Raw genomic sequence first — 11,606 nt, forward strand, 5'->3', positions numbered from 1 at the left:
TATAATTTTAGATCAGGTACAGCTAGGCCACCTTCATTTGATTTTTTTTTCATTAATTCCCTTGAGATTCTCGACTTTTTATTGTTCCATATGAATTTTGTTGTTATTTTTTCTAGATCAATAAAATATTTTCTTGGAAGTCTGATTGGTATAGCACTAAATAAATAGATTAGTTTAGGGAGTATTGTCATCTTTATTATGTTCGCTCGGCCGATCCAAGAGCACTTAATATTTTTCCAATTATTTAAGTCTGACTTTATTTGTGTGGAGACTTTTTTATAATTTTGCTCATATAATTCCTGACTTTCCTTTGGTAGATAGATTCCCAAATATTTTATGGTATCAACAGTTATTCTGAATGGAATTTCTCTTTGTATCTCTTGCTGTTGGGTTTTGTTGGTGATGTATAAAAATGCTGAGGATTTATGGGGATTTATTTTGTAGCCAGCTACTTTGCTAAAATTATGAATTATTTCCAATAGCTTTTTGGTAGAATCTCTGGGGTTCTCTAGGTATACCATCATATCATCTGCAAAGAGTGATAGTTTGGTTTCCTCATTGCCTACTCTAATTCATTTTATATCTTTCTCGACTCTTATTGCCGAGGCTAGTGTTTCTAATACGATATTAAATAATAATGGTGATAGTGGGCAACCTTGCTTCACTCCAGATCTTACTGGGAAAGGTTCCAGTTTTTCCCCATTGCATATGATGCTTACTGATGGTTTTAAATATATGCTCCTGACTATTTTAAGGAAAAGTCCATTTATTCCTATGCTCTCAAGTGTTTTTATTAGGAATGGATGTTGGATTTTATCAAATGCTTTTTCTGCATCTATTGAGATGATCATGTGGTTTTTGTTTGTTTGGTTATTGATATAGTCAATTATGCTAATAGTTTTCCTAATATTGAACCAGCCCTGCATTCCTGGTATAAATCCTACTTGGTCATAGTGTATTATCCTGGTGACAATTTTCTGTAATCTTTTTGCTAATATTTTATTTAAGATTTTAGCATCAATATTCATTAGGGAGATTGGTCTATAATTTTCTTTCTCTGTTTTCAGCCTACCTGGTTTAGGTATCAGTACCATATCTGTGTCATAAAAGGAGTTTGGTAGGACTCCTTCGATCCCTATTTTTTCAAATAGTTTATATAACATTGGAGTTAATTGTTCTTTAAATGTTTGGTAGAATTCACATGTAAATCCATCTGGTCCTGGGGATTTTTTCTTAGGGAGTTGATTGATAGTTTGTTCTATTTCTTTTTCTGAGATGGGACTGTTTAGGATATTTACTTCTTCCTCTGTTAGTTTGGGCAAGCTGTATTTTTGGAGGTATTTTTCTATTTCATTTAAGTTGTCGAATTTATTGGCATAAAGTTGGGCAAAGTAACTCCTAATTATTGCTCTAATTTCCTCTTCGTTAGTGGTGAGTTCTCCCTTTTCATTTTTAAGACTAACAATTTGATTTTCCTCTTTCCTTTTTTTTATCAGATTTACTAAGGGTTTGTCTATTTTGTTGGTTTTTTCATAGAACCAACTCTTAGTTTTATTAATCAATTCAATAGTTTTTTTACTTTCAATTTTATTGATCTCACCTTTTACTTTTAGAATTTCAAGTTTAGTGTTTGACTGGGGGTTTTTAATTTGTTCCTTTTCTAGCATTTTTAATTGCAAACCCAATTCATTGACCTTCTCTTTCTCTATTTTATACAAATAGGCCTCTAGAGATATGAAATTTCCCCTTATTACCGCTTTGGCTGCATCCCATACATTTTGGTATGATGTCTCATTATTATCGTTTTCTTGGGTGAAGTTATTAATTATGTCTATGATTTGCTGTTTCACCCAATCATTCTTTAATATGAGATTATTTAGTTTCCAATTATTTTTTGGTCTACTTCCCCTGCTTTTTTGTTGAATGTAATTTTCATTGCATCGTGGTCTGAAAAGGATGCATTTACTATTTCTGCCTTACTACATTTGAGTTTGAGGTTTTTATGTCCTAATATATGGTCAATTTTTGTATAGGTTCCATGAACTGCTGAAAAGAAAGTGTATTCCTTTCTGTCTCCATTACATTTTCTCCAGAGATCTATCATATCTAACTTTTCTAGTATTCTATTTACCTCTTTGACTTCTTTCTTATTTATTTTGTGGTTTGATTTATCTAATTCTGAGAGTGCAAGGTTAAGATCTCCCACTATTATAGTTTTACTATCTATTTCTTCTTGCAGCTCTCTTAGTTTCTCTTTTAAGAATTCAGATGCTACCCCACTTGGTGCATATATGTTTAATATAGATAGTGCTTCATTATCCATGCTACCCTTTAGCAAGATATAGTGTCCTTCCTTATCTCTTTTAATTAGGTCAATTTTTGCTTTAGCTTGATCTGAGATCAGGATGGCTACCCCTGCTTTTTTGACTTCACCTGAAGCATAGTAGATTTTGCTCCAACCTTTTACCTTTAACCTGCATGTATCTCCCCGCTTCAGGTGTGTTTCCTGTAAACAACATATTGTAGGATTCTGGCTTTTAATCCATTCTGCTAACCGCTTCCTCTTTATGGGGAGTTTACCCCGTTCACGTTTATGGTTAGAATGACCAATTCTGTATTACTTGCCATCTTGTTAACCCCGGTTTATGCTTTCCTCCCTTCTTTCCCCTTTCCCCCCCTTCCAAGTATTAAGCTTGTGAGCACCACTTGCTTCTCACAGCCCTCCCTTTTTAGTATCCCTCCCCCCGCCTTAGAGTTCCTCCCCCTATCTTACCCCTTTCCCTCCCAGTTCCCGTATTCCCTTCCGCTTAGCTTATTCCTTCCCTTTCCACTTTTCCCTTCTCACTTTTCAATGAGATGGGAGAAGTTTCACCATAGATTGAATATGTCTTAAGATTTTTCACTTAAAGCCAATTCTGAAGGCAGTAAGGTACCCACTATATTCATCTCCCTCCATTCTTTCTCTCAGATATAATAGGTTTCCTATGCCTCTTCATGAGATGTACTATCCCCACTTTACCCTTTTTTTTGGTACAATGTCCTTTCCACATCAATTTCTAGAACAAGGTATACATGTATTCTTTATACATCTATATAGTCAAAATATAGTTCCCAAGATTAATCTTTACCTTTTTAGATTTCTCTTGAGTTCTATATTTGTAGATCAAACTTTTTGTTAAGTTCTGGTTTTTTCATCAGAAATAGATGAAATTCGCTTACTTCGTTGAATGTCCATCTTCTTCCCTGGAAAAAGATGCTCATTCTCGCTGGGTAAGTTATTTTTGGTTGCATACCAAGTTCCTTAGCCTTTCGGAATATCATATTCCAGGCCCTTCGATCTTTTAATGTGGATGCTGCCAGATCCTGGGTGATCCTTATTGTGGCTCCTTGATACTTGAATTGGGTTTTTCTAGCCGCTTGCAATATTTTTTCTTTCATCTGAGGGTTCTGGCATTTGGCCACTATATTCCTTGGTGTTTTGATTTTAGGATCCCTTTCAGTGGGTGATCGATGAATCCTTTCAATGTTTATTTTTTCCTCTGTTCCTATGACTTCTGGGCAGTTCTCTTTGATAATTTCCTGGAAGACAGTGTCCAGGCTCTTTTTTTCATCATGTTTTTCTGGGAGTCCAATGATTCTCAGCTTGTCTCTCCTGGATCTGTTTTCCAGGTCTGTTGTCTTCCCCAGAAGGTATTTCACATTTTTCTCCATTGTTTGATTTTTTTGGATTTGCTTGACTGATTCTTCTTGTCTCCTCGAGTCATTCAATTCCACTTGTTCAAGTCTGATTTTCAGTGAAGTATTCTCTTCACTCACTTTTTTAAAATCTTTTTCTAATTGTCCAATTGAGTTCTTTTGTTCTGTGGAATTTTTTTCCATTTCGCCAATTTTGTTTTTTAGAGAGCTGTTTTCTGTTTCCAGTTCACTAATCCTATTTTTCAAGGATTTTACTTCTTTATCCACTCTCTCTTTAACTGACTTCTCCAGGCTCTTTTCCCATTTTTCTTCTAGCTCCCTTGTGAGAGCCTTTTAAATCACTTCTATGAGGTTCATCTGTGCTGAGGAACAGACGATCTCCTCCTTTGGGGATTCACCTGGGGACTGCCTGTTTTTAGTCTCCTCAGGATTTAGAGTCTGCTCTCTATCTGTATAGAAGCTGTCAAGGGTTAAAGTCCTCTTCAGCTTCTTGCTCATTCTGTCTATTAATCAGAGACAAACTACCAAAGAAAAACAGAAAAAACTGGAGTCTTTCTTTGGGGGGTGGGGGGGGCTGGGTGTGTTATCGAGCTTCCTCTACAGACTGCAGGGGGTAGCAGTGAGGCACTAGCAGGACTGTGCTGCGCCTGCGCTCTGAGATCCCAAAGCGTGCTGAGTCACTGAGGGGGGGGGGGGGGAGGGGAGGGCGGCCAGGTCCTGAGAGACTCCAGCTGTTTGGGGTTGTATTCTTCAGCCCCAGTGTTTTTAGCTTCTCTGCTGGGCTGTTGACTTGCTGCTGGAGCAAAGTATCCAAAGCTGTAGCGAAGCTCCCCCGCAGAGACGGCTACGATCACTCTCCACCCCCTCTCCAGTCTGCTCCTGTGCCCTCACTGCCGCTGCCCTCAGCCTGCGCCCGATCTAAAACCGTCCCAGCCCTCAAGTAAAGACAGACCTTTCTTGGCGGATCTCAAGGATGGCTTCTCTTGGTAACTATTTGTGGGTTTTTTTCAGTCAAGCATTGATTCAGAGGCTTGTAATGAAATGGATAGTGAGAGAAAGTGTGGAGCTTATGCAGCTGTGAGCCTCCTCTCCGCCATCTTAACCGGAAGTCCAATTATATCATTTTCAAAGAATTTTTTTTATCCTCGTTGCCCACTCTAATTCCTTTAGTTCAATTATTTTTTCTTCTCTTATGACTAAAGCTAACATTTCTAGTATAATATTGAGTAATAGTGGTGAAAATGGGCAATCTAATTTCATCCTAATCTTATTGGGAATGCTTCTAGCTCATCCCCATTACAAATAATGCTTGTTCATGGTCTTATATAAATGCTTCTCATCATTTTAAGGAAAACTCCATTTATTCCTATGTGCTATAGTATTTTTATTAGGAATAAAAGCTGTATTTTGTGTAATTCTTTTTCTGAATCTATTGAGTTAACCATATGATTTGTTAGTTTTGTTATTAATATGGTTAATTAGGCTCATTTTTTAAATATTGAACTAGCCCTAAATTCCACTTAGTCACAGTGTATTATCCTATTGAAAAATTGCTGTAATTTTTTGCTGATATTTAATTTAAGATTTTTGCTTCAATATTCATCGGGAAAATTGGCATATAATTTTTTTTTCTGTTTTGCCTCTTCCTGGTTTAAGTATCAGCACCATATTTGTGTCCTTTTATGAATTTGATAAAACTCCTTCTTTGCTTATTTTTTCAAAAGTTTATATAGTTAATATATAGTTGATTGGAACTATTTGTTTTTTAAATGTTTGGTAAAAATCACTTGTGAACCCATCTAGCCCTGGAAAGTTTTTCTTTGATAATTGGTTGATGACTTCTGTAATTTCTTTTTCTAAAAGAGGATTATTTAATTATTTTGTTTCCTTTTCTGTTATTCTGGGCAATTTACATTTTTGTAAATATTCATCCATTTCAATTAGATTGATAGATTTTTGGCATACTTACCTTTATATTTTTAAGTAGACTCCATAATGTAAGACTTCTTTGTTATAAAAATGTTTGAAAAAAATTACATTTGAGTCTATCTGAACTGGATGTATGTATGTTTTTTCACATGTGTGGCTTACAAATGTGTGAATAAGCAATTCTTTAATTATTTGTTTTATCTTTTTGGAACATGTTCTACTTAAATTACTAATTTTCTGTTGTCAGTTTGGGCAATTTTTGTTTGTTTGTTTGTTTTCCTTATTGTCCTTCTTATTAGTATATAGGCAATATAATATTCCCTAATGGCATTCTTAATTTATTTCTTTTTATAATGATCCATTCTTTAAATAAACACTTTTGGTGGATTATGGGATTTTTTTATCTTGAAATTGTTTCTTAATAACATCAATTTTATTGCTCTTTAAAAAAGCTAACCCATAAGTAGGAGGGGAAGGTGGAAAGAAAAGGAGGAGGTTAATAGAGGGAAAGCAGAAGTAGAAGAGGAAAGGTATAAGAAAGAGGGAGGAGCTGCAGAAGGGGCAGGCTTTTTGAGGGAGAGAGTGATCAGTGACAAAATACTGGAGAGGAGAGAAAGGGGGTAAACAAGATGGCAGGAAAAAGTAATTTTATCTGTGAATGTGAATAGGATGAACTCTCCCATAAAACTGAAGTGGATAACAGACTGGATTAAAAGCCAGGATCCTACAATTTGTTGTTCACAAGAAAAAAATTTAAAGCAGTGTGATACATACAGAGTAAAAGTAAAAAATCTAGAGCAGAATCTATTATGCTGAAGCTAAGGTACAAAAAGCAGGAGTAGCAATGTTGATCTCAGATAAAGCAAAATCAAAAATAGATCTAATTATAAGAGATAAGAAAGGAAACTATATTCTACTTAAGGTACCATAAATAATGAACTAATATCAATATGAAACATATATGCATCAAATGGTGTAGGATCCAAATTCTTAGAGGAGCAGATAAGAAAGCTGCAAGAAGAATTAAACAGCAAAACTATACTAGTGAGGGATCTCAACCTTGCTGACTCAGAACTAGATAAATCAAACAACAAAATAAAAAAGAAAGAAGTTAAAGAGGTAAATAGAATCCTAGAAAAATTAGGGATGATAGACCTTTAGAGAAAATTGAATGGAAAAAAAGGAATATACACTTTTCTCAGTAGTACATGGAACCTAAACAAACACTGACCATATATTATGTGATAAAAACCTCAAAATCAAATGCAAAAATGCAGAAATAGTATTTGCATTTTTTAAAGATCATGATGCAATACAAAATTATATGCAATAAAAGACCAGGGGAAAAAAATCAAAAATTAATTGGAAACTAAATAATATAATCCTAACAACAAATCATAGAAGCAATTGATAATTTCATCCATGAGACAACATATCAAAATTTGTGAGATGCAGCCAAAGCAGTTATTAGGGGAAATTTTATATCTCTTGATACTTACTTGCATGAATTAGAGAAAGAGAAGATCAATGAATTGGGCTTGAGAGTAAAAAAGCTAGAAAAGAACAAATTAATCCCCCCAATTAAATATCAAATTTAAAATTCTGAAAATAAAAGGGAAGAGTAATAAAATTGAAAATAAGAAAACTATTGAATAAATAAATAAAATTAAGAGTTGATTTTATGAAAAAAATCAACAAAATAGATAAAACTTTAGTTAATTTGATTAGAAGGAAAGAAGAAAATCAAATTGTTAGTCTCAAAAATGAAAAGGGAGAATTTTACACCAATGAAAAGGAAATTCAACAATAATTATGAGCTATTTTGCCCAACTGTATACTAATAAATATGATAATCTAACTGCAATGGAGGAATATTTGCAAAAAATATATAGATTGCCCAGATTAACAGAAGAGGAAATAAATTATTTAAATAGTTCCATTTTAGAAAAAGAAATAGAATATTATTAATCAACTCCCCAAGGAAAAAACCTCCAGGGCCAGTTGGGTTTATATGTAAATTCTATCAAATATTTAAGGAATAATTAATTTCAATACTATGCAATGTATTTGCAAAAAAAAAAAATTGGAAGAGAAAGAGTCCTACCAAACTCCTTTTATGACACAAATAGGGTGCTGATACCTAAACCAAGTAGGGTATAAAATGAGAAAGAAAAGTATAGACCAATTTCCCTAATGAATATTAATGCAAAAATCTTAATAAAATATTATCAGAGAGATTACAGAAAGTCATTCCCAGTATCATATACTATGACCAATTTATTTTATTTATTTTATAGGATTTATACCATGAATTCAGGGCTGATTCTATATTGGGAAAATTATTATCATAATTGACTATATCGATACCCAAACTAATAAAAATCATATGATTATTTCAATAGATGCAGAAAAATCATTTGATAAAGTCCAACACCTATTGCTATTGAAAACACTAGAGAAAATAGGAATAAATGGAATTTTCTTTAAAATGATCAGTAGCATCTACTTAAAACTAACAGCAAATATCACATATGTAATTGGGACAACCTAGAACCATTCCCAAGAAGATCAGGTATAAAACAAGATTGCCCTCAATCATCATTACTATTCAATATTATATTAGAAATGTTAGCTTTGATAATAAGAGAAGAAAAAAGAAACTAAAGTAATTAGATTAGGTAATGAGGAAACCAAATTATCACTCTTGGCATCCTTAGACAACCCCAGAGAATCAACTAAAAAACTATTAGAAATAATTCACAACTTTCTCATAGTTGCAGAATACAAAGTAAATCCACATAAATGATCAGCATTTTTATATATTACTAAAAAAAAGTTGAGCAGAAAGGCACACAAAGAGAAATTATATCTAAAATAACTGTAGATAACATAAAATATTTGGAAAACTATCTGCCAAATCATATACTTCAGAAACTATATGAACTACTACAAATAAACTCAGATCTAATCTTTTGGAAAATGTCAAGTGCTTGTGGGTAGGCCAAGCTAATATAATAAAAATGACAGTACTATCTAAATTGATCTACTTATTCAGTATCATACCAATCAAACTCCCAAGAGATTAATTTACAGATTTAGAAAAAATAATAATAAAGTTTATCTCGAAAAACAAAATGTCAAACATTTCAAGGAAATTAATGAAAAAAATGCAAATGAACGTGGCCTAACTGTGCAGATCTAAAATTATATTACAAAACAGAGGTCATCAAAATGATTTGGTACTGGTTAAGAAATAGAGTAGTTGATCTGTGGAATAGGTTTGGTTCACAGGACAAAATAGTCAATGACTATAGTAATCTAGTATTTGACAAATCCAAAGACCCTAGATTTGAAAAAGCTTCTGGGAGTATTGAAAATTCATATAACAGAAATTAGGCATTGACCCACACTTAACACCCTATACCAAGATAAGATCAAAATTGGTTCATGATTTAGACATATAGAATGATATTATAAGTAAATTAGAAGAAAAAAGGATAGTTTACCTCTCAGATCTGTGGAGAAGAAAGGAATTTGTGGCCAAAGAAGAACTCAAGTTCATTATTGAACACAGAATAGATAATTTTGATTATATTAAGTTAAAAAAAATTTATACAAACAAAACTAATGTGGATAAATTGGAAGGGAAGCAATAAATGGGAAAAATTTACATTCAAGTGTTCTGATAAAGGCCTCTTTTATAAAATAGAGAATTAACTCAAATTTATAAGAATTCAAGAATTCATTCTCTAATTGATAAATGGTCAAAGGATATGAGCAGACAATTTTCAGATGAAGAAATTAAAATTATTTCTAGTCTTATGAAAAGGTGCTCTAAATCATTTTTAATCCGAGAAATGAAAATTAAGACTCTAAGGTACCACTACAGACCTCTTAGATTGGCTAAGATGACAGGAAAAGACAAATGGTGGAGTATATGTGGGAAAACTGGGATACTAATACATTATGGGTGGAGTTGTGAACTGATCCAACCATGCTGGAGAGCAATTTGGAACTATGCTCAAAAAGCATAATTGTGCATACCCTTTGATCCAGCAATGTTTCTACTAGGCTTGTATCCTAAAGAGATCATAAAGGCGGGAAGGGTATTCATATATGCACAAATGTTTGTGGCAGCTCTTTTTGTAGTGTCCAGAAACTAGGAACTGAGTGTATGCCCATCAATTGGAGAATGGCTGAATAAGTTATGGTATATGAATGTTATGGAAAATTATTGTTCTGTAAGAAATGATTAGCAAGATGATTTCAGAGAGGCCTAAAGAGACTTATATAAACTGAAGCTAAGTGAAATGAGCAGAACCAGGAGATCCTTGTACCCAGCAACAACACAATTATATGATGATCAATTCTGATGGACATAGCTCTCATCAAAATGAAATGATTAAGGCCAATTTCAATGGCCTTGGATTGAAGAGAGACATCTACACTGAGAGACAAGACTGTGGGATTTAGTGCAGATCACAACATAGCATTTTCACTCTTTTTGTTGTTGTTTGCTTGCATTTTGTTTTTTCTCATTTTTCCCTTTTTGATATGATTTTTCTTGTGCAGCAAGATAATTGTATAAACATACATACAAATATTGGATTTTATATATATATTTTACCATGTTTAACATATGTTAGATTACTTGCCATCTAGGAGAGAAGTTGGGGGGTAGGAGGGGAAAATTGAAATACAAGATTTTGCAAGGTTTAATGTTGAAAAAATATTCATGCATTTGTTTTGGAAAAAAAAGCTTTAATTAAAAAAACAACCATTGGTTTTATTTTTCAAGTGTTCTTTTGATTTACTTTTAAATTTATTTCTATCTTTAACTTTGTAATAGTAATTCTCCATTCATTAGGTAATACAATAATTAAGTACATTAAAATATATTAACAACAACCTAGGAAAAACAGCTGAACATAATAATAGGAAACTTTGTTACTCCAAATAAAACAAATCTTAAAAAGATTAATAATAAGGAAATCACAAAAATGAACTACTTCTACATATATTGTAATTTACATCTCTCAGGAGAGAAGTAAATGGGATAATCAAGGGATGTATATTCTTTTCAATGATATATACATGATATATTCACAAAAATTGCAAGCATAACCTCCAAGTTTTTAAGAGAAGAAGGTGATTATTCATTACCTTCTAGGACAATAAACATCATTTTGATTCTTGGAAAAATACTAAAATTAGAAAGGGAATCAGTGATAAGATCAGGATAATCATGGATTCATCAAGCAAGGTTGAGATCATGACAGGTTAACCTAACTTTCAATTCTGACAGTGTTACTAGATGAGAATATCTTGATACCATACACAAAGTCTACCTGAACTTCATCAAGATATTGGACAAAGTTTCTTATGATAGCCATAGTTAAAGTGGAGAGATAGATACTAGATGGGGAGCCCATAATTGTTGTATTTAAGTTGTCTTAGCTAGATTCAGAGTGAATTGACTAAATCAGTGTCAACCTGGAACGGATTTAAATTTAGTACCCAAGGAACATACTTTGAATGCTGTTTTGTTCAATATGGTTTTTTTTTACAAGTGACTTGTATGAAGGAAAGAAGAAATTCTTAGCAATTTAGGGAACTATATGAATTTGGGAGAAATACACAAGATGTTGGAAAATGGAATTTGGGACCCAAATGATCCTAATCGATTAGAAACATGAGCCAATTCTCATAAGCTAAAATGATATGGGAGTAACTATAAAGTTTTAGGAGTTCTTGGGTCCAAAAATGTAGTCTATACAGGCATATTATGGATAAGGTATAGATAGGTTACATACTTAGGGGTTAGTGACATGCAATGTCAATAACCATTAACAATGTGGTGTGATAGTTCCTTCTTCAACAAGTAATACAATGATTCCAAGCTGGTAATCACAAATGTGTTTTCTCTACTTTGAGCTCCTTTATGAGAGTTAAAACTTTTCCTCTAGGCATAAGATACATGT

The sequence above is a fragment of the Antechinus flavipes genome, chromosome 1, assembly GCF_016432865.1.
Source record: "Antechinus flavipes isolate AdamAnt ecotype Samford, QLD, Australia chromosome 1, AdamAnt_v2, whole genome shotgun sequence".
Lineage (NCBI taxonomy): Eukaryota > Metazoa > Chordata > Mammalia > Dasyuromorphia > Dasyuridae > Antechinus > Antechinus flavipes.